The sequence below is a fragment of the Lissotriton vulgaris genome, chromosome 8, assembly GCF_964263255.1.
Source record: "Lissotriton vulgaris chromosome 8, aLisVul1.2, whole genome shotgun sequence".
In the NCBI taxonomy this organism is placed as follows: Eukaryota; Metazoa; Chordata; class Amphibia; order Caudata; family Salamandridae; genus Lissotriton; species Lissotriton vulgaris.
Window position 1 is genome coordinate 1,334,112,400 of NC_141696.1, and position 22,209 is coordinate 1,334,134,608.

At 48.6% G+C, this 22,209-nt stretch overlaps 1 protein-coding gene and 1 pseudogene across 2 annotated transcripts in view; one reads left to right on the forward strand and one right to left on the reverse strand.

Annotated features, from left to right (window-relative positions):
* CEP126 (centrosomal protein 126) overlaps positions 1–22,209 on the reverse strand; it is a 343,370-nt gene that overhangs the window by 148,827 nt on the left and 172,334 nt on the right. The window lies entirely within an intron of this gene.
* On the forward strand, positions 16,295–20,282 carry LOC147698701 (uncharacterized; annotated as a pseudogene).

A 22,209-nucleotide genomic window follows, 5' to 3' on the forward strand; every position in this document is an offset into this window, starting at 1 on the left:
CACACACACACACACACACACACACGCACACACACACACACACACACACACACACACACACACACACACACAGCTATAATGAAACAGAAAGTGGGCCCTGATGCTGATGTACTCCCTACAGTCACCGCACCTTTTGTATGTAAATTATTAGGACAGTGCTCTTTGTCCAGCTAGAGAGGTGATTGGAAAGGCTTGTTTTTTATAGAATGTGTTGAGGTCAATGACATTTATAGTCAAAGCCATAGGCACCATTTTGGATTTCATCCTGTTGGGCCTTTGCACTTCTTTTGGTACTTGTAAACCAAGGGGGGCTGCTGCTACTGCAGCACCTTCAGGGTGTAGCAGGCGTTTAGGGTATTAAATCGCAATAGATAGTCTCATGACTGCAATGCGACGCCATTTGTTTTTATTCAGGGTCTAATTTTTGCCTGTGAGACCAGGCACCCTAGTCTCGTGAGTGGTTAGCCAGGACTAGAGGTCAGAGGAAGGACCACCCATCTTTACCACCCATTCATGTATTCATTTACACCCCAATGCATTCTGGGAGTTCTAGTCTTGATTAATGTGACTTGAAACAGTCGGGCTACATAATTGGGCGTGGAAGGGTAAATACAGTTTGACACCACACAGGGCGTGTGTGCATTTAGAGCATAAATAAGATGGTCAAGTGTGTGCCCAAATCGTACAAACTCACTACATTTTAACATTATCATCCTACCCGTCAGGAGTTATTGCAAGGGGTAATAGTCTGTCCTTAAGCCACCTACCGTGGCTATCGATCGGACTGACTTCCACCCATCAAAATTAATGCTGTTGTTGCCAGCAGTGGGGCGAAGCCTTCGACTTACCCCAACAGGTCAGGCCGGGGACCCCCTCGGGGATGCCTCTTCTTCTGAGGGCGGCTCCTTGATGCAGGGCAGCTGCAGGCTGTCCTCCCCCGATCCTGCCGCGGCTCTGATACCCCTGTGCGGCCCTCCCTTCTTCCTTCCACCTCCCCCTGGCTTGCCACTGCAGCGAGAGAGGCGGCGGGGGATCTTGCGGGCCAGGTGGGCGAGTGTTCCCCCTTTGGCGACATAGTCTCGCTCCAGCTCCTCCAGAGAAATCTCGATATTGCCCGTGTACCAGAAGATCCAGCCAATGAGGCTCAGGAACACCAGAATGGCGCCGGTGTAGATCAGCAAGTCGCCAAAGTCCCTCCCGTTGATCTGCAGTAGGGTAGGAGAGAGAGAGGTGGTTGGGGAGGGGATCTGCTGGGATCGACTTTCTTACTATCATCCCATATAAGAAAGTCATAGTGATATGTAAAGATGAAGCCATAGTGTCCTACAGTGGAAAACTAGATTAGAGTCCACAAGCTGGCCATCAGTATGAGGCTGATCTTTCAGTTAATTCATTCCAGTTCAGGTAGTGATAGCTAATACGGTACAGGATAATGGACAAGACGCATCGCAGAATTTTTCTGTGTGACGTTACGTTACATTACTTTAAAAATATTTGTACTGCGCACGTTCACCAACGGTTTCATGGCGCTCTTGACATAACGGCAGCTGGGGTGGAGGAATTACTTAAGTGTTGACTGAAACAGGAAGGTCTTCAACAGTCTGCGAAAGTGATCGTAGTTGGGGCAGAGGCGGAGTGCAGTAGGGAGGGAATTCCAGGTGGTGGGGGCCATGGCAGAGAACCTCAGGCCACCATGCTTTTTCCGCCTGGTTTTAGGAGTGACAAGGAGATTGAGAGTTGCAGAGCGGAGGTCTCTGTGGGGGATATACCGTGTCAGGCAAGAAGAGATGAATGCAGGGGCTAGATCAGATAGGGCTTTGAAAGTGACGCAGCCCAGTTTAAAGATGCAGCGTTTAGTTATGGGGAGCCAGTGGAGGCTACGCAGAAGAGGGGTGACATGCTGGTATTTTGGCTTGCGGAAAATCAGGCGGGCTGCCTGGTTCTGGACAAGTTGTAGCCGGTGGAGATGGGTTGATGGAATTCCGGCATACAACGTGTTAGCATAGTCGAGTCTGGAAGTGATCAATGCTAGGATGACTAAAGTTAGAGCATCTCTAGTGAGGAACCTACTGATTTTACGAATCCGCCTTAGGTGGAAAAAACAGGATGAGGTGACTGCGTTGATTTGAGGCCTCATAGAGAGGTCCTCAGAGATGATCACCCCCAGACTCTTCACAGTGCTAACTAGGCTAGGCGGAGTCCCCAGGGAAGAGGCCAAAAGGTGGAATTCCACGGATTAGTGGAGCCCCCGACAAGTACCAGCTCAGTTTTTGTGGGGTTCAGTTTTAACTGACTATGAAGCATCCACTCAGCGATGTTGAGCATAGTGGATTGAAAGTTGGAACGAGAGGAAGGAAGAGGGTCAATGGGAAAAATTAACTGAAGATCGTCTGCGTAGTTGAAAATAGTAACCGGGGTATTACGGAGGGAAGCAAGAAGGTACAAATTAAACAATAAGGGTGAGAGCGCGGAGCCCTGAGGGACCCCGCAAGTGAGGGATTAGTAGGGCGCAAAGAAGATAGATAAATGAACTGCTTGAGTCCGATGGCTCAGAAAAGATCTGAGCCAGTCGAGGGCCACCCCCTGGATGCCGGCGTTGTTGACACGGTCGATCAAAATAGTATGATCAACCGTGTCAAAAGCAGCCGACAGGTCCAGGAGGACAAGGGCCTGAAAGATGTTGTTGTCGGCACCTTTCCTCAGGGCATCCATGACGGCCACTATGACCGCCTCGGTGGAGTGGAGGGGTCTGAAGCCAGCTTGTTGGGCATCCAGGAAGGAGGAGTTCTCGATAAAGGTACTCAGGCAGCAGGTAACATAGGTTTCCAGAATTTTGCCCAAGTAGGGAAGAAGGGAAATGGGGCGATAATTACTTAGAATGGTGGGGTCAGCATTCGTTTTTTTAAGGATGGGTATGACAGCTGCCTGTTTGAAGGAATGGGGGACCTCCCCAGTAGCGAGAGAGTTGTTAAGCAAAGCTAATGGAGGGCCAGGGCATGCCAGGAAGGCCTCTCTAAGGATCTGAGGGGGGCAGCAGTCATTAGGGGAGCCAGAGCTAACCTTGCGAAGAAGCGCGGAGAATTCATTTTGAGAGATTGGTGGGAGCTGAGTCAGACGGCTAGAATTCATGGGGGGAAGAGGTAAAGGAAGAGGTGATGAGGGGGGGGGGATGTTGTCTTTAATGATGGGTATTTTGTCTATGAAGTAAGAATTCAGAGAGTCGCATAGGGTTTGAGTAGGTTGTGGTTGTGGAGTAAGCCTGTCAGGCAGGGAAAGCTCATTAACAATAGAAAAGATGTCTTTGGCTTTGGTATTAGAATCCAGGATTTTTTGAGAGAAGTAGGCTGTTTTGGCAGATAATATAGCTTTTTTGTAAGTGTTCAAGGCATCTACATAAACCAATTTAAGTTGAGGGTCATAATAGCGTCGCCAGCAGCGCTCTGCCTGCCGAAGAGCAAGTTATCAGCCTTGAGCTGATCAGAAAACCACCGTTGAGCGTCGTGGGGACGCTTAGCTTTAATGGTTTTGTAGGGAGCTACTTTATCACAGGCAGTTAACAGCCATTCTTCTAGGTGGGCAGCCTGGTCGGCGACCGAGATCGCAGGTGCTGGAGCAGAGGAAGCCAAGAGAGCATGGAAATCGGTTATGTTGGCTTTCTTCCAGTTGCGAGCAGATAGGTTTTTAGTAAGGGGAGGGGGACGGGGAATGTGAAGATGAAGAGAGAAGGAAATAGAAAAATGATCAGACCAGGGACAGGGAAGTACGGAGGGAGGGGAGATATCAAGATTAGATGTCCACACTTGGTCCAGGACGTGACCTTTGCTGTGAGTAGGGGTATGAATATGCTGGTGGAAGTTCATGCCTGCTAACAGGTCCGTAAATTCCGCGGAAAGGTGGCTTTCGTGGGTGTCAGATGGCCAATAGTTGAAGTCTCCAATGATCATGATGTTGGCATGATTGATCGAAAGCTGGGAGATGGATTCGCCAAAGAGTTGGGAGAAGAGAGGCATATGATCCGGGGGCCTATAGACTAGGACACAGACAAATGAAGATTTGGGTGAGGAAAATTTAACAGTGAGACAGTCAGTTTTGGGGATGGGGGTCATCGTCAGCTCCGAGAATTTAAATTCAGAGCAGATAATGGCCGCCACCCCTCCACCGGACTTGCCAGCAGGACGATTAGCTTGCATAATGTAGTAACCTGCAGGGATAGCAGCAAGGATGTCGGCCTGAATCCTCAGTTAACCACGTTTCGGTTAAGAGGAGGATGTCGATGGTACTATCATGCAAAAGTTGGAAAACTTTGAGCTGATGGTGGACTAAGGAGCGGGTATTTAAATACAGCACCCTCAGAGGAACAAGTGTAGGGGACGTGGCGGTAGAAGGAAAGGGAGGGTGTTCGGGGGAAGTGGTAGTTTTCAGTGGAGGAATAAGTAATAAAATGGGCATTACGACGGGGCCCTAGGCCCGGTCGGCCGCGGATGGGCGCAGACGGGCTTGACTTGTGCGCGACTTTGGCGCGAAGTCGGCGCTCCCGCTGCGCTCGTCCGCTGCGCTTCCACCATATTGCCATTTTATACTTATGTGAGGGAGCACTAGACCGCTAACCTGCGATGACTGGATGCAGGGCGGAAGTGGTGTTGCAAGCAAGCAGGAAGTGACGCTCCTCTGACTGACCCTCCGCGCAAACGGCACAGAGCCGGGGCGGAACAGGGTCACGAGCGTGGCGAAGTGAAGGTAAGAATGAGCGTTTACACAAAGCAGAGTAGTTTAACAAAGTGCTATTAAAATCAGCATTTAAAAGTATTTCAGCAGCCACAGCAAGTGTGCATCCGCAGCCTAGCTCGCCGCATTAGTCACTGACCGGGTGCTGGGAGCGGGGATAAGTACACGCAAGCTCGGCAACACTAGACCGCTAACCTGCGATGACTGGATGCAGGGCGGAAGTGGTGTTGCAAGCAAGCAGGAAGTGACGCTCCTCTGACTGACCCTCCGCGCAAACGGCACAGAGTCGGGGTGGAACGGGGTCACGAGCGTGGCGAAGTGAAGGTAAGAATGAGCGTTTACACAAAGCGGAGTAGGTTAACAAAGTGCTATTAAAATCAGCATTTAAAAGTATTTCAGCAGCCACAGCAAGTGTGCATCCGCAGCCTAGCTCGCCGCATTAGTCACTGACCGGGTGCTGGGAGCGGGGATAAGTACACGCAAGCTCGGCAACACTAGACCGCTAACCTGCGATGACTGGATGCAGGGCGGAAGTGGTGTTGCAAGCAAGCAGGAAGTGATGCTCCTCTGACTGACCCTCCGCGCAAACGGCACAGTGAGTGAGTATAAGAAGATTAAGTTGCAGCTTAAGTTACAACTTGCTGGTGATCAGTGTTATGCCAATAATATTAGTGTGGGCCAGAAGAGTTTCATAACTTGGCATGGGACACCAAGCAAGTCTGTCCTCGTTTGAAATCAGTTAATGGGATTATGAACTTCTAGAACAGCGTTGATACCAGCTGGAGGCAATAGGTTTTGAAAATTGGAAAAGACTACACGTGTGGAACTCTACCCACACTTAGGCCTGATAAATATCTGCGTGCTCGTCGGGTCCTGGAACTCATTTTACAAGGGGGGAGGCGGGGTGGAAACAGTGGCAACAAGCTGCTACAATGGATTGCATTAGTAGAAGCAGTTAAAGCTCAGAAGGGAAACTTTCAATGAAATGTAAAGCTCAAGGCCACCAGGTCGACAGACATAAAGAAAACTTGTGCCCGCCACTGTGGTCCAAAACTGCTTGAAGGCAGCTAAAAGAGACATGCAGATGCCGACACATGAAACTTTATAGCTTGGCATTCCTGTATCCACCATGACTCTACAATGTGTAAATAGGTTCTTGGCGTGAGGCCCATGTGAAGGAAAGTGCTCCTACCATATTTGTATACGGACTACGCAAAAATGGATACATTGTCAAGCACAGAAATGTTAAACACACTGGCAAAATAAATGTTCAAAATCCAAGCCAAAAAAGAATGGCGATTCTGTGGTTCGTTGTATCGTATGAGTTATTTAGAAATAGTTCTAATGATTGTTTCATTAATTGTTTACATGTTCATTTTATAAACTAAGAATTAAAAATTGCCAATGTAAAATTCCAATCTGATTCGAAGAACCGAGGTTTAAACTTTAGTGAACCCTGTTTAAAAGTCTGTTTGATTCACAATACGATAAGCACACACCTGGATTTTACGTGTGTGTGCTTATCGTATTGTGAATCAAACAGACTTTTAAAAAAGGTTCACTAGAGATTAAACCTCGGTTCTTCGAATCAGATTGTTTTCCAGGCTAGGCATCCTTTAACACAACAGACCAAGTTTGTGTTCGCCTGCATCCTGATCTTACAATGAAGCACTGGGCTCCAATTGGCTCGGCACATTTTACATGCATCCAATGAGATGCTGGTATCTAAGGGCAGGGTTTCCTCTCCAGAACAAAGCTAAAAATAAAATTTAGCTGTGCTGTCTCAGCAGCACTACCCATTACCCCATGATGCACACAGCTGACTAAACACAGCTGCCAGCAGCCTGCAAGGTTGGCGAGGAAACCGAGCTGCTCCACCCAATGGGATGTAAGCGGCAGCTGAAATTGCACCAGCAAGATCGACTCCTTGGTATTCATTCTCTGTACGGAGAAAACAAAACGCAGCTAGATCCGCTCTAGACTACTGCAATTCCGATGGTTTTCGCCAGTACAAGAGGGGCAGTGGGCATTCACGTCATTGAACTGCGCGGGGAGAATGGCTATGGTGCTAATGAATAACCATGTAAGATTAGTAAAAAAAGATTAAATTAGGTGTTTTGTGTAACGGGGACAGGTCACTTTAGTCGGGTATTGTTCAGACTGCGCCATTCAGATCAGAGTGAAGGTTAGGGGGCAAAGAGGGAAGGAGCACACCATTGTCTTTTGAACTTAAAGAAAACAAGCATTTACAAGTGGGGCCGGAGACACGGACAGCGGGACGGGGGCGGGAACGGGCACACGGACAGCGGGAGGGGGCGGGAACGGGCACACGGACAGCAGGAGGGGGACGGGAACGTGCACACGGACAGCGGGAGGGGAGGGGAGCACTCACCTGGACTTCTTCCGGCGGCGGTCGGCCTGGAGGAATGACCCAAACCCCGGCGCAATGACGTTCACAAAGGGGCGGAGAGCGAAAAAATCGCCGGAACGCCCACGAATCTGCTCGGGCAATGACTGATGCATCTCTGTTTCAATGGCTAGCCTCCATTTATGGAGCTAGCCAATGGAACAGAGAGGCGGGACAAAGCCCCAGACTACTTCTCAAAAGTTCTTTGCCTGCGCGAACGCTGCTGCGCAGCGGACGCCAGGCAAAACCTAACGATCTTTCTATAGCAACGTTAACCTAAATATGTCTACACAGTGGAGATCGCCACTGTGAAATTGGTAGGAAAAAGTACCCCCTGCTGTAATTTATAAGGATATTGTAAGTCCCATGACTACATAGAGGAACAAGGCGGGAGGCCAAAGTTCTTTACAAGGTTATGGAACTCCAAGGTTACTTGAATTATCCTTATCATGTACAGCAGGGGTACTTTATTTGTTATAATACATGGTTAATCCATCACCTTTTGCACTTAAATCCTTGGTGTGAAGATCTTTATTGTGAACGAGTGAGCATTTTTGCAAACATGAAGAATAAAAATAGAATCTCTAGTGCAAAATGAAACATTAAAAAGCTATTATTTGTTTCAAAAAGATACTAGAATCAATGTGATACTGAAGAATACATAAAGAACTCTGTCTTTTTATTATGATTACCCAAGTTCCCACATAGAATACAGGTTAGCTTAATTCTGATACATAGAAGCCTTGGATCCTTCATTACTCACCACCCCTTCTTAGAGCAGGCAAGGATGGTCTTTATATCAAAAGGTAATACACAGTAAAAATGTAAGGTAAGCCAATACTGGCGGTAAGTCAACAACACGCTCAGTTTATCTACGACTGTTCAAACATTACAAAATCATGAAACCACTCTCAAAAGAGTGCATATATGTAACAAGAAATTCCAAAGCGGTTTTTCAATGATTTTTGTAAAAGAAACCTAAGTATATTCCCACGGTTTACATAGAGACCAAAATCATAATGGAAATGTTTGTCTTCACCCTATGTTATTAATTTAAAAAAAATGAATTCATCTATTTTTTTATTTTTTTTAATGGCTGGTATTTCCTGAACTCACAAAAACTCACAGGTAGTTCACAATTTGCGTTTTGAACTAATTGAACGACATTTTGGTGCTCCCTATCATCTGTATTTTTGGCACTGGGAGTTTACTTGTAAGCGCATTTTTACTGCAGAGACAATATATGGGCAAAGAGTAAATGCAGTAAAAAAGGTGAATCTTATTGGAAGACGTCCAACCCAGCTGGGAAAAGAAATCTCCCGATCTGTGGCTCTCTGTTCTACTGTTAACTATTAACTTCTGCGCTTGGTGTTTCCTCTGGAGTGCATCGTTAACCTCAGTCTGAACTTTGCTATCAAAGGAAACTTCCTTGAGAAGGCAAAAGTTGATAGTGAACACGGGAGTAGAAGACTGAAACAAAGAAATCTGTGTTGTGAACAAACTGGGTTGCAGTCAAACCACACCGGTGCCCCAAGGCACGGAAATTACGGGGGGCGCTATTAACGCAATATTACGAGTCCTACCTTGAGCAATGGGATAGGACCACAGGAATCAGTCTTTGCGCACCCAGGTGCCACATGTTTGCTCTTATTTCTGGCATTTTTCTCTGCGTATATATAATACGTTAGGTTTTTTTAATGGAAAAAATAAGCAAAGACAATTCTGGAGTTCAGTGTTCCTTCACCACTCATAATCTCGATTCAGCCAGACACTCCTGTGTCTGTCAGAATCGGGATTTATAAGTTACTTATAAATGAAGAGTTTGTATATTTTATTTAATCAAATATTTGTATTGTAACATTGAAAGTTGTTTTAATAGTTACATGATCAAGAGAATTTAAGTACAATGTAAGCAATCGAGACCCGCAATTAAAGGCCTGTAGGTATACAATGAGGTAAAATTGTCCTGTGGAAGAAACACCACCACACTTTGGTCCATGTTATGACTTGAGCAGAGCAGGATTCAGCTCCCCTCAGTCATAAGTGAACAGTTGTTGCCAGACCTGGGATTACTGGGCGTAGGATCAGTGGCTTTGATTTAACTGTCTGGAAACCCCATCCAGTATAGTTGTCTTGAGAAATGGCTATGTTACAGAACACACTTGCTCCTGGGTCCCATCCAACCCCCGCACCCACCAAACATAGCACAGGCAACATGGCCCATGCTTGTTTACACTGCTGCCCTGAGCTTCCCAACTGTAAGTGAAGCTGGTACCCTGAGTTTCTTCTGGCTCAACACCAACAAAAGCTTGAGCGTGTGCCAAGGTCTAGGGCCAAAATTGTCTTTGAGATCCAGAGCCTGGCTCTGAGGTTAAGTGCAGTGGCGTAAGACATGCTTCCGCAGTCCCTGTGGTGCAGGGCCCCCCACCTCTTTAAGAGCCACTCTGGCCTTCAGGGAGGCATTCAGCCCAAGGCCAATGAATATCGGTGAAATATAGGAGACCCAGGGGACCCTCTTCACATTTTGTGGGGGTGCCCCAACATTTTGCCTTGAGCCGCTGGTTCAGTTGCGAGCACAAAAAGCATACCCCTGAAGCAATTCAAGACTACTGTCTGTCTCCTAGGGAAATGTACAAGGAGTGCTTGTGGCAACATACCATTTTAAATTCTTAGTACCTGAACAGGCATTATTTCCTATTTCAAATCAGATCGCAATGCATATCAGCCTGTTTTTGTAAAGTTCCACTCATGTATCATGCAGAGACCATTGACTGACATCCCTGAGTGCATGTCAAGTGTGTTTTGCATGATGGGGCCTGCCAGAAAACCTCCATGTTGGTTGTGAGTGTATGTTGTGGTCAGTGGAATCCATTTTCAATTACTCCTGTTTTAAACATGGCATAAGATGGAGGTGTTGATACAGCTTGCGCAGATAGCTTCTTTCCCCGTTCTGCAAGTTGATCAATATGTTCTTGTCCACGGCGCTAGTCCCCAGGGTCTAGAAACTGGCCAAGGTGGTCCCTCTACTAAAAAAAAGCCACAATGGATGCCTGTATACCAGAGAACTACCACCCCATCTCCTTCCTACCATTTGCATCCAAAATTGCTGAAGCCTATTTTAATTCCATTCTCACATAGTTCATTGAAAACAATAACCTTCTTGACCCTTCACAGAATGGGTTCTGCCCTTGTCACAGCACGGAGATGGCTCTCCTGGCTGTGACTGAACATTAAGGGAAGCACTGGATGCAGGGCGAACATCAGCTCTGATACTGCTAGATCTGAGCCCTGCATTCGATACAGTGTCCCATCAGATCCTGCTGCAGCGCCTAAAGGAGGCCGGCATTGGGTGTTCGACCTTGGACTGGTTTGTTTCTTTTCTATCCAAGAGACCCTTTCAAGTATCAGTGCCTCCTGTAAGTTCTAAGGTACATGCCATCCATTAAGGGGTCCCACAAGGATCGGGTCTTAGCCCTACCCTTTTTAATATCTACATACAACCCTTAGCTGCAGTGGCCAGGAGCAGAGGACTAACTGTGGTCTCAAACGCAGATGACACACAGTTAGTCGTGGCTCTATCAAATGACTCCTCGCAGGACGTACTGAAATTCAGGGAGGACCTAACAGCCATAGCAGATTGGATGACCGCCAACTGCCTCCAACTGAACGTGAGCAAATCAGAGATCTTGCTGGTAGGAAGAGACGCTGCACTGTGGAGTGAGCAGTGGTGGCCAACGTCTCTGGGCGCCCACCTGTCCCTAAGCAGGCAGTACAAAAATCTGGGAGTTTGGGTTGACTCTGACCTCACCTTTCAGGCCCAAACCAAAGTGGTAGCTGGGACCTGCTTTTATTTCTTCGACCCTACCATCCGACAGGTCATCGTCGAGGCCAGTGTTCTAGCTAGGCTGGACTATGCTAGCTCACTCTATCTGGAGATGAATAAAGCTGAGAATCTCCTCTTACAAAGGGTGCAAAATGCGGCTGCCCGGATGCTACTCGGTCTGCCGAGAACATGTACTACAACCAGCACCATCTGTAGACTGCACTGGCTGTCAGTGGCAAAACGCATTGAGTTTAAAACCCTCTGTATCGCCCACAGAATTTTGAACCTTCAAGCTCCGGATATCTTGGCGAATCTTCTCTCACCCTATGTACCCACTCGCCACCTACGCTCAATGGGCCAACACTTGGCTGTCAGCTCCTACCGCGTCCTCGCTGCTAAGCTCTGGAACTCTCTCCTTGTGAGCATCAGGAGCATTAACAATCATGCTCAATTTCGTACAGCCATCAAAACACATCTTTTCCCCGCTTGAGGGGCTTCCGGTGCTTGCTCCACAGTGTCTTTAGCAGTCTGCAGTGTCAGCGCCCCTTTGTTGGGGCAGATGTGTGCTAGATAAATCTGCTAACGTAACATAACATAGTGGAAGTGTATTGTCCACATTTCTGAGCTGGAAGGTAGCTCCAGACACTGAAGTGTGGAGGGAATGTAACATGGCTACCTTAGAATTATATGTGACATTCATGTTAGAGGTAATGACTAAGACTAGGCAAGGATTGGTTCTTCTCTCCTTCCTCAAGTGGACCATCCAGCAAGGCTAATGATTATCAGGAATAGAGCTTCACACTCGTACTCGTGTTACAGATATGTCTGTTTGCAGCCAGCATTCTTCAGTACCCACTTTGAGAGCCACCATCTTGTATAAAGAATTGTAAGCACTGCGGAAAGAAGATGAAGTAATGAAAGAAACCATTTCAAACCTGTTCCTGAACCCTGGAATATAGATCCACATTGCCTGTCTGGAAACTAAGCATGAAAATGGAACCCAAACCTTCCAACTTTGTTCCAGCTTAACGCTGCTTCACCAACCAGGGACGATGGTACCCCACTGAGTACTAGATGAACTGCTATAATGCAGGGCTGATAGCCATTTTCCCAGAGGTGATGGAAAACATTTTGAAAGCTTCACATTTTGCTACAGAAGTAGTGGGTGCAGTGAGTCTGTCTGAGACAAGGAAACCTGCCTGTCTGTTGAGAGGAGAAAAAGGGAATGCCTTGCTCTGCACAACAGGTCTGCCTGAGGAGGAGAAGGTGGGAGAGGAGAGGCCTAGAAGAAGCAGTCTGCCAAGGGAGTGTATCTGAAGCAAACCTTGGTCCACCTGAGGATCTAACAATACCCCTCCCCAACGGAAGGTCAGGTTTGTCAACGGCGTTTCACCCTAGTACCATCTTCTGTCACAGCCACAGGAGAAGAAGATAGACCTGTGCAGACTGCCTTTGCCATACCTGAGGACTAACAGAAACACCTAGACCCAAGGGAATAAATTGCCTACCGTGAGCGCTGGAGCTGCAGGTCCAGAGCGTTTCCAACAAGCTGCTGCCATTTGGATCCAGCCAATGTGGATTACAGCAATACGAACAGGACTGCCTTTAGAGTCTGTGGACCTCAAGCAGAGCCCACTGAGTTATTGCCATTATAAAGGGCATTCTGAGCTTTGGATGAGAACTCAGGTTGTTTTTAAACACATGAATAAGTGTCTGTCTCGCAGCAAAAGGAGTTCCATACAGCAGAGCAATTGCTTCTCAGAGATAATAGTGCTTTGGAGTTCACCATCATGCCTGCCTCGAGGGATAAGGACATTGCATGACCTTCTGCTTCACAGCAAGAGAATGAGGAAGGAATCCATACAGGGGATACAGTGGAGGCTTGGATCATCAAAGACCACATAGGGTGGGAGCTCTTCACCCATGCTACTGGAGAGAAGGTGTTGAATGTCCAAAGGGTGACGTGCAAACTGTGTGATGCAAAGATGAGTAGAGGGCAACTATTGTATACTTTTTATGGAACATGTACCGTGCGTTAGTACCTCAGGGTCAAGCATTAGGAATTTACAAAATTCCTACAACAGCAGTGCAAATACATGACCCATTATATAGGAACACCAGAAAGTGTCCCCAAGGAGCTACGAAAGGAAAGTGAAAACCAAAACTGCTCTTATAACTTAGCATGTTAGCCTCGTACTACAAGTGCAAAATCAATATTTGGTGTGCTGAACAAAATGACAGGAATGAGAACTAGAAAATATTAACCAATGAAGAAAAAATTGATTTCCATAAAAGTTTAAAAATAGTCGTTTGCAACTATGGTTATAGCACAGTCATAAAAAAGACCATAAACTCAAAACAATCTATGAAGATAAAAAAACAGAAAAACTAAGAGTTCGTCTAAGACACAAATCAACAACAAAAATAGCTTGTCAATAATAACTCCAAGAAACGCCAGGCCCTGAAGCCACTCATGGTGGATTTTGTGAAGAACCCAGCTGAACACCCTGATGCACACAGTAGAATTCTGTGCGAAGAGGACATGGGTGCCTGCAAAGCGTTGGGCGCAGAGCCTGGCCACAGGCCAGGCCCTTTGGCCCCCTAATGGGCATTCTCAAAGACCATAAACAGCAGAGGTTGGTAGTATATCATCATAAAACCCCAGAAAGCCACATAGAAAAAAACGTTACTTCAAATTAGGTTATGGTTAGGATTAGCTATGATAGCTAAAAGTACAAAACCTCTCAAGTTCGCTTTAAAACCAGAGGTAAAATTAAGTTATAGTTACAAACCTTTGAACTTTGCAAGTTATGGTTAGTTTTGCAAGAACTCTCAGAATGACCACGCAAACCGTAACTTGCACACCAAATGGACTCCACATTTCTAACCTCTAAGATTATTTATTATATTTGTAATTGCATCTGTCACATCAAGGATGAGGTCACAGAATTAGGAGGATACAGGGTTAATCAATCTAAAACAGAGCTTCTTTTATTTAATACACCAGGAACAGAGCTGCCGGAAGGGTTAAAGTTTTTACCTTTTAAACCAATTAGATATCTGGAGTTATATGTAACAGTGGACTACCTTCAACTGTTTCACTTAAATTACGGTAAGACACTGGATAAAATAAAAAGTCTTTTAGATAGATGGGCATTATAGCCCATGTCAATAATAGGTTGAGCCTCTCTGATAAAAATGTCTGTTCTTCCTTTGTTGTTATTTTTATTTTTAAATCTTCCTTTAAAGATTCCAATCTCATATTTTAATGAATTCGATAAGGTGTTTCGGGAGTTTATTTAGGCCCAAAAAAAAATCTTAAACAAATTTTTCTATTTTACAATTAGATGTTGAACAGGGAGGTCTTGCAGTATCTCACTTAGCTACTTATTACCAAGCGGCATTACTTAACCTTACAACTCAGCTTTTGTCCCCTCTTTCGAAGTTTGATAATTTATTAATTAATCATATGTTAAAGGAGAGTGCTATTAAATTAACCGCATTATTGAGAACGACAAAGTTACCATAAAAACCAAGATATAAGGTGGTGAATACACTATTAAACCGCATTAAGTGACTTTATAAAAATTATAATATTCCATGATGCCATACATACTCCTTTCTTTGTGATGGCGAGGTATGGGGCCTCAAACTCTCACAGAAAGGGCTACAGCCTTTCATTTTGTTGGGTTTTTGTAAACTGGGTGATTTTTATAATGGTGCTAATCAGATGACATGGGAGGCGTTTGTAACACAAGTTGAAACACATAGCCGCGACCTCTGGCTAAGTTTAAGGCAGATTTCATGCTTCCTCCGGACCAACTTCAGAGGAAATAGTGAGAATACAAGAGTAATTTTAAAAGCTGCTTTTGAATCAAATTTATTGGGCTTCGGAATTGGTACAAGGTATTACGCCAGGAGAAGAACAAGAACCTCATTAATCTAATGTTCCCAAAAATCGCTCAGCTAACAAACTGTAGGTTTAGTAGTCAGGAATGTCCTATTACTTACCGGTAATCTTCATTACTCCGGGTCCTGTTGTCCTCGTCCCCTTCATACAAACAATTGAGATTAACCATCTCCCAGACAGAAAAAAGAAAGCAGGAATGCTGGTACGCCCCTCCCTCTACCTATAGGGAGTACATAAGGGTACAGTACCCAGCATGCCTCCTGAACCACCAAGCCCAAGATTAGGGCCGGAAAGCCCGGGAGGGAGGGAGGGATGGTATGAAGGGGATGAGGACAATGGGACCCGGAGTAATGAATATTACCGGTAAGTAATAGGACATTACCCCCAGGTCCCTCCTGTCCTCGTCCCCTTGATACAAACAATTGAGAATACCCAAGCAGCAACCGGCCATCATCAAACAACAAACCACTAGGACACAGCATTACAGCAAAACCCAGGAATTTTATTGAAAACAACATCACAGCAGAAGGAAAACAAGGGGAATCAGGAACACACAGCCCGAAGAACCCCCAAACCAAAGTTAGTGTCATCCCCCAGAACATTCTGGATACGGTAATGCCTAACAAAGGTATTAGCAGAAGCCCAAGTGGCGGCCCTACAAATTTCAGAAAGGGACACCCCACGAACCTCCGCCCAGGAAGCAGCCATCCCCCGAGTAGAACGTCCCTGCACCCCAGCCGGGGGGAAAGAACCCGAAAGGGAATAGGCCAGAACAATAACCTGCTTCAACCAACGCCCAATGGAAGAACGCCTATCCTGCATCTACCCCTGCACTCCCGAGGCGTCTCCGGGAGCAACGCTGTTTTTAGAGACTTCACTTGCAAAGTTTTAACCTGCCTACCTGCACAGCTCTTCCAGCGCTCCGGACCTAGCGCTCTGATCCTTCTTGGCTGCCCCCGGTCCTGCACGCGACCCAGACAGCCTCGGCTGATCGCCCCCTCCTTGCCTGACTCTCAGAGTGGGACGGGCGGCTCCACCATCTTGGGCGGGTTTGGGCTCGGCGCTGCAGTTCTTTGGCCCCTCCCCCCTTGACTAAGTACTTTAGGCGGTCAGCTGTTCGCGTGCCTATCCTGCATCTACCCCTGAACTCCCGAGGCGTCTCCGGGATCAACGCTGTTTTTAGAGACTTCACTTGCAAAGTTTTAAGCCGCCTACCTGCACAGCTCTTCCAGCGCTCCGGACCTAGCGCTCTGATTCTTCCTGGCTGCCCCCTGTCCTGCACGCGACCCAGACCGCCTCCGCTGATCGCCCCCTCCTTGCCTGACTCTCGGAGTGGGACGGGCGGCTCCACCATCTTGGGCGGGTCTGGGCTCTGCGCTGCAGTTCTTTGGCCCCTCCCCCCCTGCCACGCTCCCCGTTCCTCCTCCCTATGTGTCACTACATTATGGTTACTCAATCCCGGCCGCGCAGCGGGCGCGACGAAGGCGCGCCGAAGTTGCGCCTAAGTTAAGCTCGTCTGCGCCCGTCCGCGACGGGCCGGGACCAGGGGCCACACACTCTGCTCCTTTTTTGGTTTATTCCTCAGCTCAACTCATAGCCCTCTCTGCCTTTTCCTCACCTTCCCCCTCACTTCTGCGACACCTTGATACTTTTGGTATTCTCGTTTCCCCCCCTCCTCACCCGTCCTCGGTCTCTCACAGTTCCACTCCTCCCTTTGTCGACCCCTCTCTTGTCCCCTGTCCTTCCCTTGCCCCTGCCCCTACTGCAGCCTCTGCTTATCTGCTCAATACCCGTTCTGCAGTCAAACACCAGACGGCACTCTTCAACCTTTTGACCACTGATTCCCCAGATTTCCTTTTTCTGACTGAAACTTGGTTCACCGCCGATTCCCTCCCTGACCTTCTAGCCATTCTCCCCGATACCCATTACGCCCTCCGAGCTGATCGTCCGGACGGTAAGGTGGGGGGAGGTGTGGCGATGATCATTCGGTCGACCCTCAAATTTCAACTTCTTACTCACTCCCCCATACCAAACGCGGACTACTTGGTGGCCCGCTCCCTCAACCTTTCTGCCCCCCTCACTGTTGTCCTTGTGTACCGTCCCCCTCAATCTATGCCTTCCTTTGTAGCCTCCCTTCAGGACCTTTTGGCCACTCTTGTGGTCAACAATTCCTCCGTCCTTCTGCTCGGCGATTTTAACTTATGGCCGGGCGACCCTAGGGAAGACCTTCCCTCTAAAGACTTTTCTGCCACTCTCCAATGGTTAAACCTCATACCTCATGTCTCAGTCCCCACTCACGCCCAGGGTCACATCCTGGATCAAATCTGGTCCTCACGTCCTATTGTCTCACCTCCTTTCATATCCCCTTGTGTTTGGTCGGATCACTTTATCATTTCCTTTTCTATCCACCTGGGAGCGCTCGACAAGCCTCCCCTTCCGAAAAACATTTTAGCCCGTAATTGGAATCAGACCGACCTTGACTCCCTCTCGCTTACCTTGGCCTCCTGTGCCCCAAACCTCACTGATCTTCCTCTCGAATCCCAGGTCAACGCCATTGGCACATGGCTTTCCTCCTCGTATGATCTAGTCGCCCGCTCAGAAAGATCAAGGCGATCCGCCCCTATGACGCGCACAAATGGTTTTCTCCAGAGCTTAAAACGCTTAAACTCGACTTTAGGCGGTCGGAACGCCATTGGAGACGGAATTACTGTCCCTCTCTGCGTGCCAAATACAAATTACTCCTCATTGAATATAAAAAAGCGATCCTAGTGGCTAAAACCGCATATTTCACTGAGAGAGTAGCTCTATCGGCCAAAAAATCTCGTGAAATCTTTTCTTTGGTTCACAATCTTGCCACCTCTGATCGCTCTACCCCTAGTTTGGTCCCCTCACAGTCCCTCTGCTCTTCACTTAATGATTTTTTCATCCACAAGATCGTGAAGAATAAAGCCAACATTCCTACTGTGCCTCAACCCCGTCTCACTTGTTTCTCTCCCCCTCCCCCTTCCTCTTTTGCTCTTTTCCCCCCCATCTCTACCGATCTATTTCTAAAACTTCTGGTCAAGGTCAAGTCTGGCTCTCCCGCGTACTGCGCGCCAGCACGCATTCTTAAAACCCTCTTTAGCAACTGTCCCGCCCCCATCCTTGCTCTTCTTAATTCCTCTCTGGCTCTTGGCTCTGTCCCCTCTTCTTTTAAATCTGCCATAGTCCTCCCTATTCTAAAAAAAACTGGCCTGGATCCCTCTTTCCCTTCTAATTTCTGACCCATTTCTCTTCTTCCCTATCTCGGCAAGATCCTTGAAACTCATGTTACCTCCTGCCTCTCCACTTATATAGAGGAGAACGGCCTCCTGGCAGGCCATCAGGCGGGATTCCGCCCCGGCCACTCTACGGAGATGGTGGTCCTCGCAGTCTTGGACGAGCTCAAGGGGAAGGCCGATTCTAACCTCCCCCAAGCCCTGGTCCTTCTCGATCTGTCCGCTGCGTTTGACACAGTTGACCACTCCATCCTTCTCGACCGTGTCAGCGCAGCGGGCATTCGGGGCGCTGCCTTTTCTTGGCTTGCGTCCTTCCTTCTGGACAGGTCCCAGGCAGTTCATCTCTCCGGTTTCTCTGCCTCTCCCCGCCCAGTCACTTGTGGCGTTCCCCAAGGTTCCTCTCTTCCCCCCTCCTTTTCAATCTTTATATCCATCCCCTCATCACCTCCCTTCTTGAGCTGGGGGTCTCTGTGTACAATTACGCAGATGACCTCCAGCTCGTTTTTGATCTTTCTTCTACCCCTGACTCTCTTCCCAAGTTTTGTTCCACCTTAGTTTTTATTTCTGACTGGATGAGCGCTAACCAATTGAAGCTCAATCCTGACAAGACAGAACTTGTCCTCACTGGTGGTCCCTCAAACCCTTGGTCTCCTGCACATTGGCCCCTTTCTTTTGGTCCCCCCCTTTGCCTGCTTCCTCTGTTCGTACCCTTGGTATCAAAGTCAGTCATGACTTATCCATGAATAGTCAGATCAGTTCCGTCGTGTCTTCCTGTTTTTTGTCCCTCCGTTTAATCCGGAAAATCTCACTGTTCTTTTTCACCGATGCACTCAAAACCATAGTCATGGCCCTTGTCACCTCCCGCCTTGACTATGGGAACGGCCTGTACGTGGGCATACCTGCCTACGAATCCCGCCGTCTACAGGCCATTCAAAACCAAGCTGCCCGCCTTATCCTTTCCCTTCCTAAATCTTCTCATATCACCCCGGCTCTCAAGTCCCTTCATTGGCTTCCTGTCCGTTTCAGATCTTTCTTTAAATTGGCCTGTTTAGCCTTTCGGGCTCATTTCCGCTCTGCTCCCCTGTTCATCACTTCTCTCATCTCCTCTCATGCCCCTAGCCGCACTCTTCGTTCCTCTTCTCTTTCTCTTCTGCAAATCCCACGTTTCCGTAAATCCAGAACGGGGGGTACCCGGTTTTCAGTCCTGGCTCCCCAGTTCTGGAACAGTCTTCCACTCTCCATCCGTTCCATCCCCATCTACACTCATTTCCGCAAAGCCCTCAAAACCTTCCTTTTCTCTCAGGCATTCCCTTCCTAGTCTCCCTGGGTCTCCTCTTTGAGTTCTGATCAGGTCCCCAGCGCCAGGAAGCCGCTTGGCCGCAGTGCGCTCTATTAAATATTTTATTCATTCATTCATTCATTCATTCATTCATTCAAGAAGCACGGCAACCCCTAGAGACAGCCCCAAAAGAAACAAAGAGGGAGTCAGAAAGCCGAAAGTCACTGGTCCGATCCAAATAAACCCGCAAACCCCGGCAAACATCCAACAAGGACCAAGGAAGGTCGTCCCCGTCCACAGGAGCCGAAAGTAAAGCAGGCAGGACCAGCTCCTGAGAGCGATGGAATTGGGAGGAAACCTTAGGAACGAAGGAGGAATCCAAACGAAGAACCACCCCGTCAGCAGAAAAGGACAGAAAAGGCTCCCGAGCCATCAAAGCACCCGGCTCCCCCAGGCGACGAGCAGAAGTGATAGCCACCAAAAAAACAACTTTCAAACTTCATATCGACCTACTCCAAAGGTTCAAAGGGAGCAGCAACAAGAACCCTCAAAACCAAGGGAAAATCCCAGAGAGGAAAAGAAGGACACACCACAGGGCGGGAATTAGAAAAGCTACGCAACAGACGGGAAACCAGACCATCCACATCCGGCAGATTCCCCCAAGGAGCCCGAAAAGCCCTGATAGCAGCCCCCTGAGCCCGCAAAGTAGAAACGGACAAACGCTTCTCGAACCCATCCCAAAGGAACTGGAGAACATCCGGCAAAGGACAAACCAAGGGCGACAAAGCCAGGCCAAGACACCAACGCTCAAAGTTTCCCCAATGCCTACCATAGAACTGAAGAGTAGAAGGCTTCCGAGACTGCTGAATAGCCAAGGATAAATGTTCCGGGAGATCCCTATTCCTCCACCCCTGCCTCTCAACCGCCAAACCGACAGCCGAAGCCGTCGCAGGGGCAACATCGGAGAGGACCGTAATGGAGATGGAGGGAAGGGGAAGAACCACGGACCCTGAACAGCCAACAGCATCAGCGTGGGAAACCAAGACCTGCGGGCCAGAAAGGCACCACCACCACCACTTCCCGATCCTCCCTCAACAGCCGGGACAGAAATAGAGGGACCAGATCCAGAGGAGGAAAGGCGTACAGCAGGCGAGGCGGCCAGGGAAGGGACAGAGCATCGACCCCCCCAAGACCCCTCCTGCGGAATCCGGGAGAAGAAACGGGGAAGCTGATTATTGTGCCGGGAAGCAAAGAGGTCCAAAAAGGGCAGACCAAACCTCACGCACACCAGACGAAAGGCCACCGGAGTCAAGGCCAACTCCAGGGAGGCAGGAAAAAAACGACTGAGGGGATCCGCCACCCCATTGTCCACCCCCCGAACATGAACAACCACCAGGGACAAAAAATGGCACTCCGCCCAGCAAAACAAAGGGAACACCACCGCGTTCAGGGACCGAGAACGGATACCGCCCTGGTGATTCAAGTAGGCCACTGTCACTGAATTGTCAGACCGAACCAACACATGGTGGCTCACCAGACAGAGCCGAAACCCCCGGACAGCCCGACACACAGCAGACAACTCCCGCCAGTTCGAAGACCGACGACCTTCCAGAAGGGGCCAAGGACCCTGAAGGCACTCCAACCCCAAAGTCGCCCCCCAATCCAGAGCGCTGGCATCCGTCGTAAGGACCACCGGAGGAGGAGAGTGCAGAGGCAAGCCCTTGTCCAGATTGGAAGACAGAGACCACCAACGCAGGGCAGGAAGGCTCGACAGGGACACCGGAACAAGGAGGGACAAGTCCCCCGACAAGGGATCCCACCGAGCCAGCAGGTATGACCACAGAAGACGAAGATGGAAACGTGCCCAAGGCACAGTGAACACCGTGGCCGCCATCAACCCCAGAAGGTGCAACCAAAGTCGGACCCGAAAGTACCTCCCCACAAGAAACCGATGAGCCAGAGAACACAGGGTCACTGCCCGATCCACCGGCAGGAACACCTGATTCAAATCCGTGCGGAAACGGGCCCCTATGAACTGTAAGTCCTGAGACGGAGGGAGCCGGCACTTGGGGAGATTCAACAGGAACCCATGGTCTCTCAAAGCTGCACACACTAACCCCTGATCCTCCAACAACCGCTCTACTGAGGGAGCATGCAGGAGCCAGTCGTCCAAATACGGATAAACCATCATCCCCTGGAGATGCAAGAAAGCCACCAAGGGGGCGACCACCTTCGTAAACACCCTGGGAGCCGACCTCAGGCCAAATGGAAGAACTACAAACTGGTAATGGACCCCCAGAAGACAAAAGCTCAGGAAGGGACTGGAGAGAGGATGGACAGGCACGTGATAATAGGCATCCTGAAGGTCCAGAGTGCACATCTAATGACCCTGTAGAACCGGGGGAATCACCCGCTGAAGAGTCTCCGTCTTGAACGGAATCCTCAACACAAATTTGTTCAGGGCCTTGAGATCCAGAACAAGGCGAAACCCCCCAGTCACCTTGGGCACCAGAAAGATGATGGAGTAAAACCCCCAACCCATCTCCCCCGGAGGAACAACCTGGATAGCCCTTTGTCCAACAGAGACTGAAACCCCCGGGACAGTTCCGCACGTTTGGATTGGCAAGATGGCCAAGGAGTCGGACGGACCCCCGAGTCCGGAGGCGGGCTGGAGAACTCCACCCGGTACCCCAAACGGATCACGTCCAGGACCCACAAGTCTGAACAGGAGGACATCCAGGCCTGAAGAAACAAACAAAGCCGACCTCCAACCAAGGATCTGACCTCGGACCCCAGATAGTCAGGAAC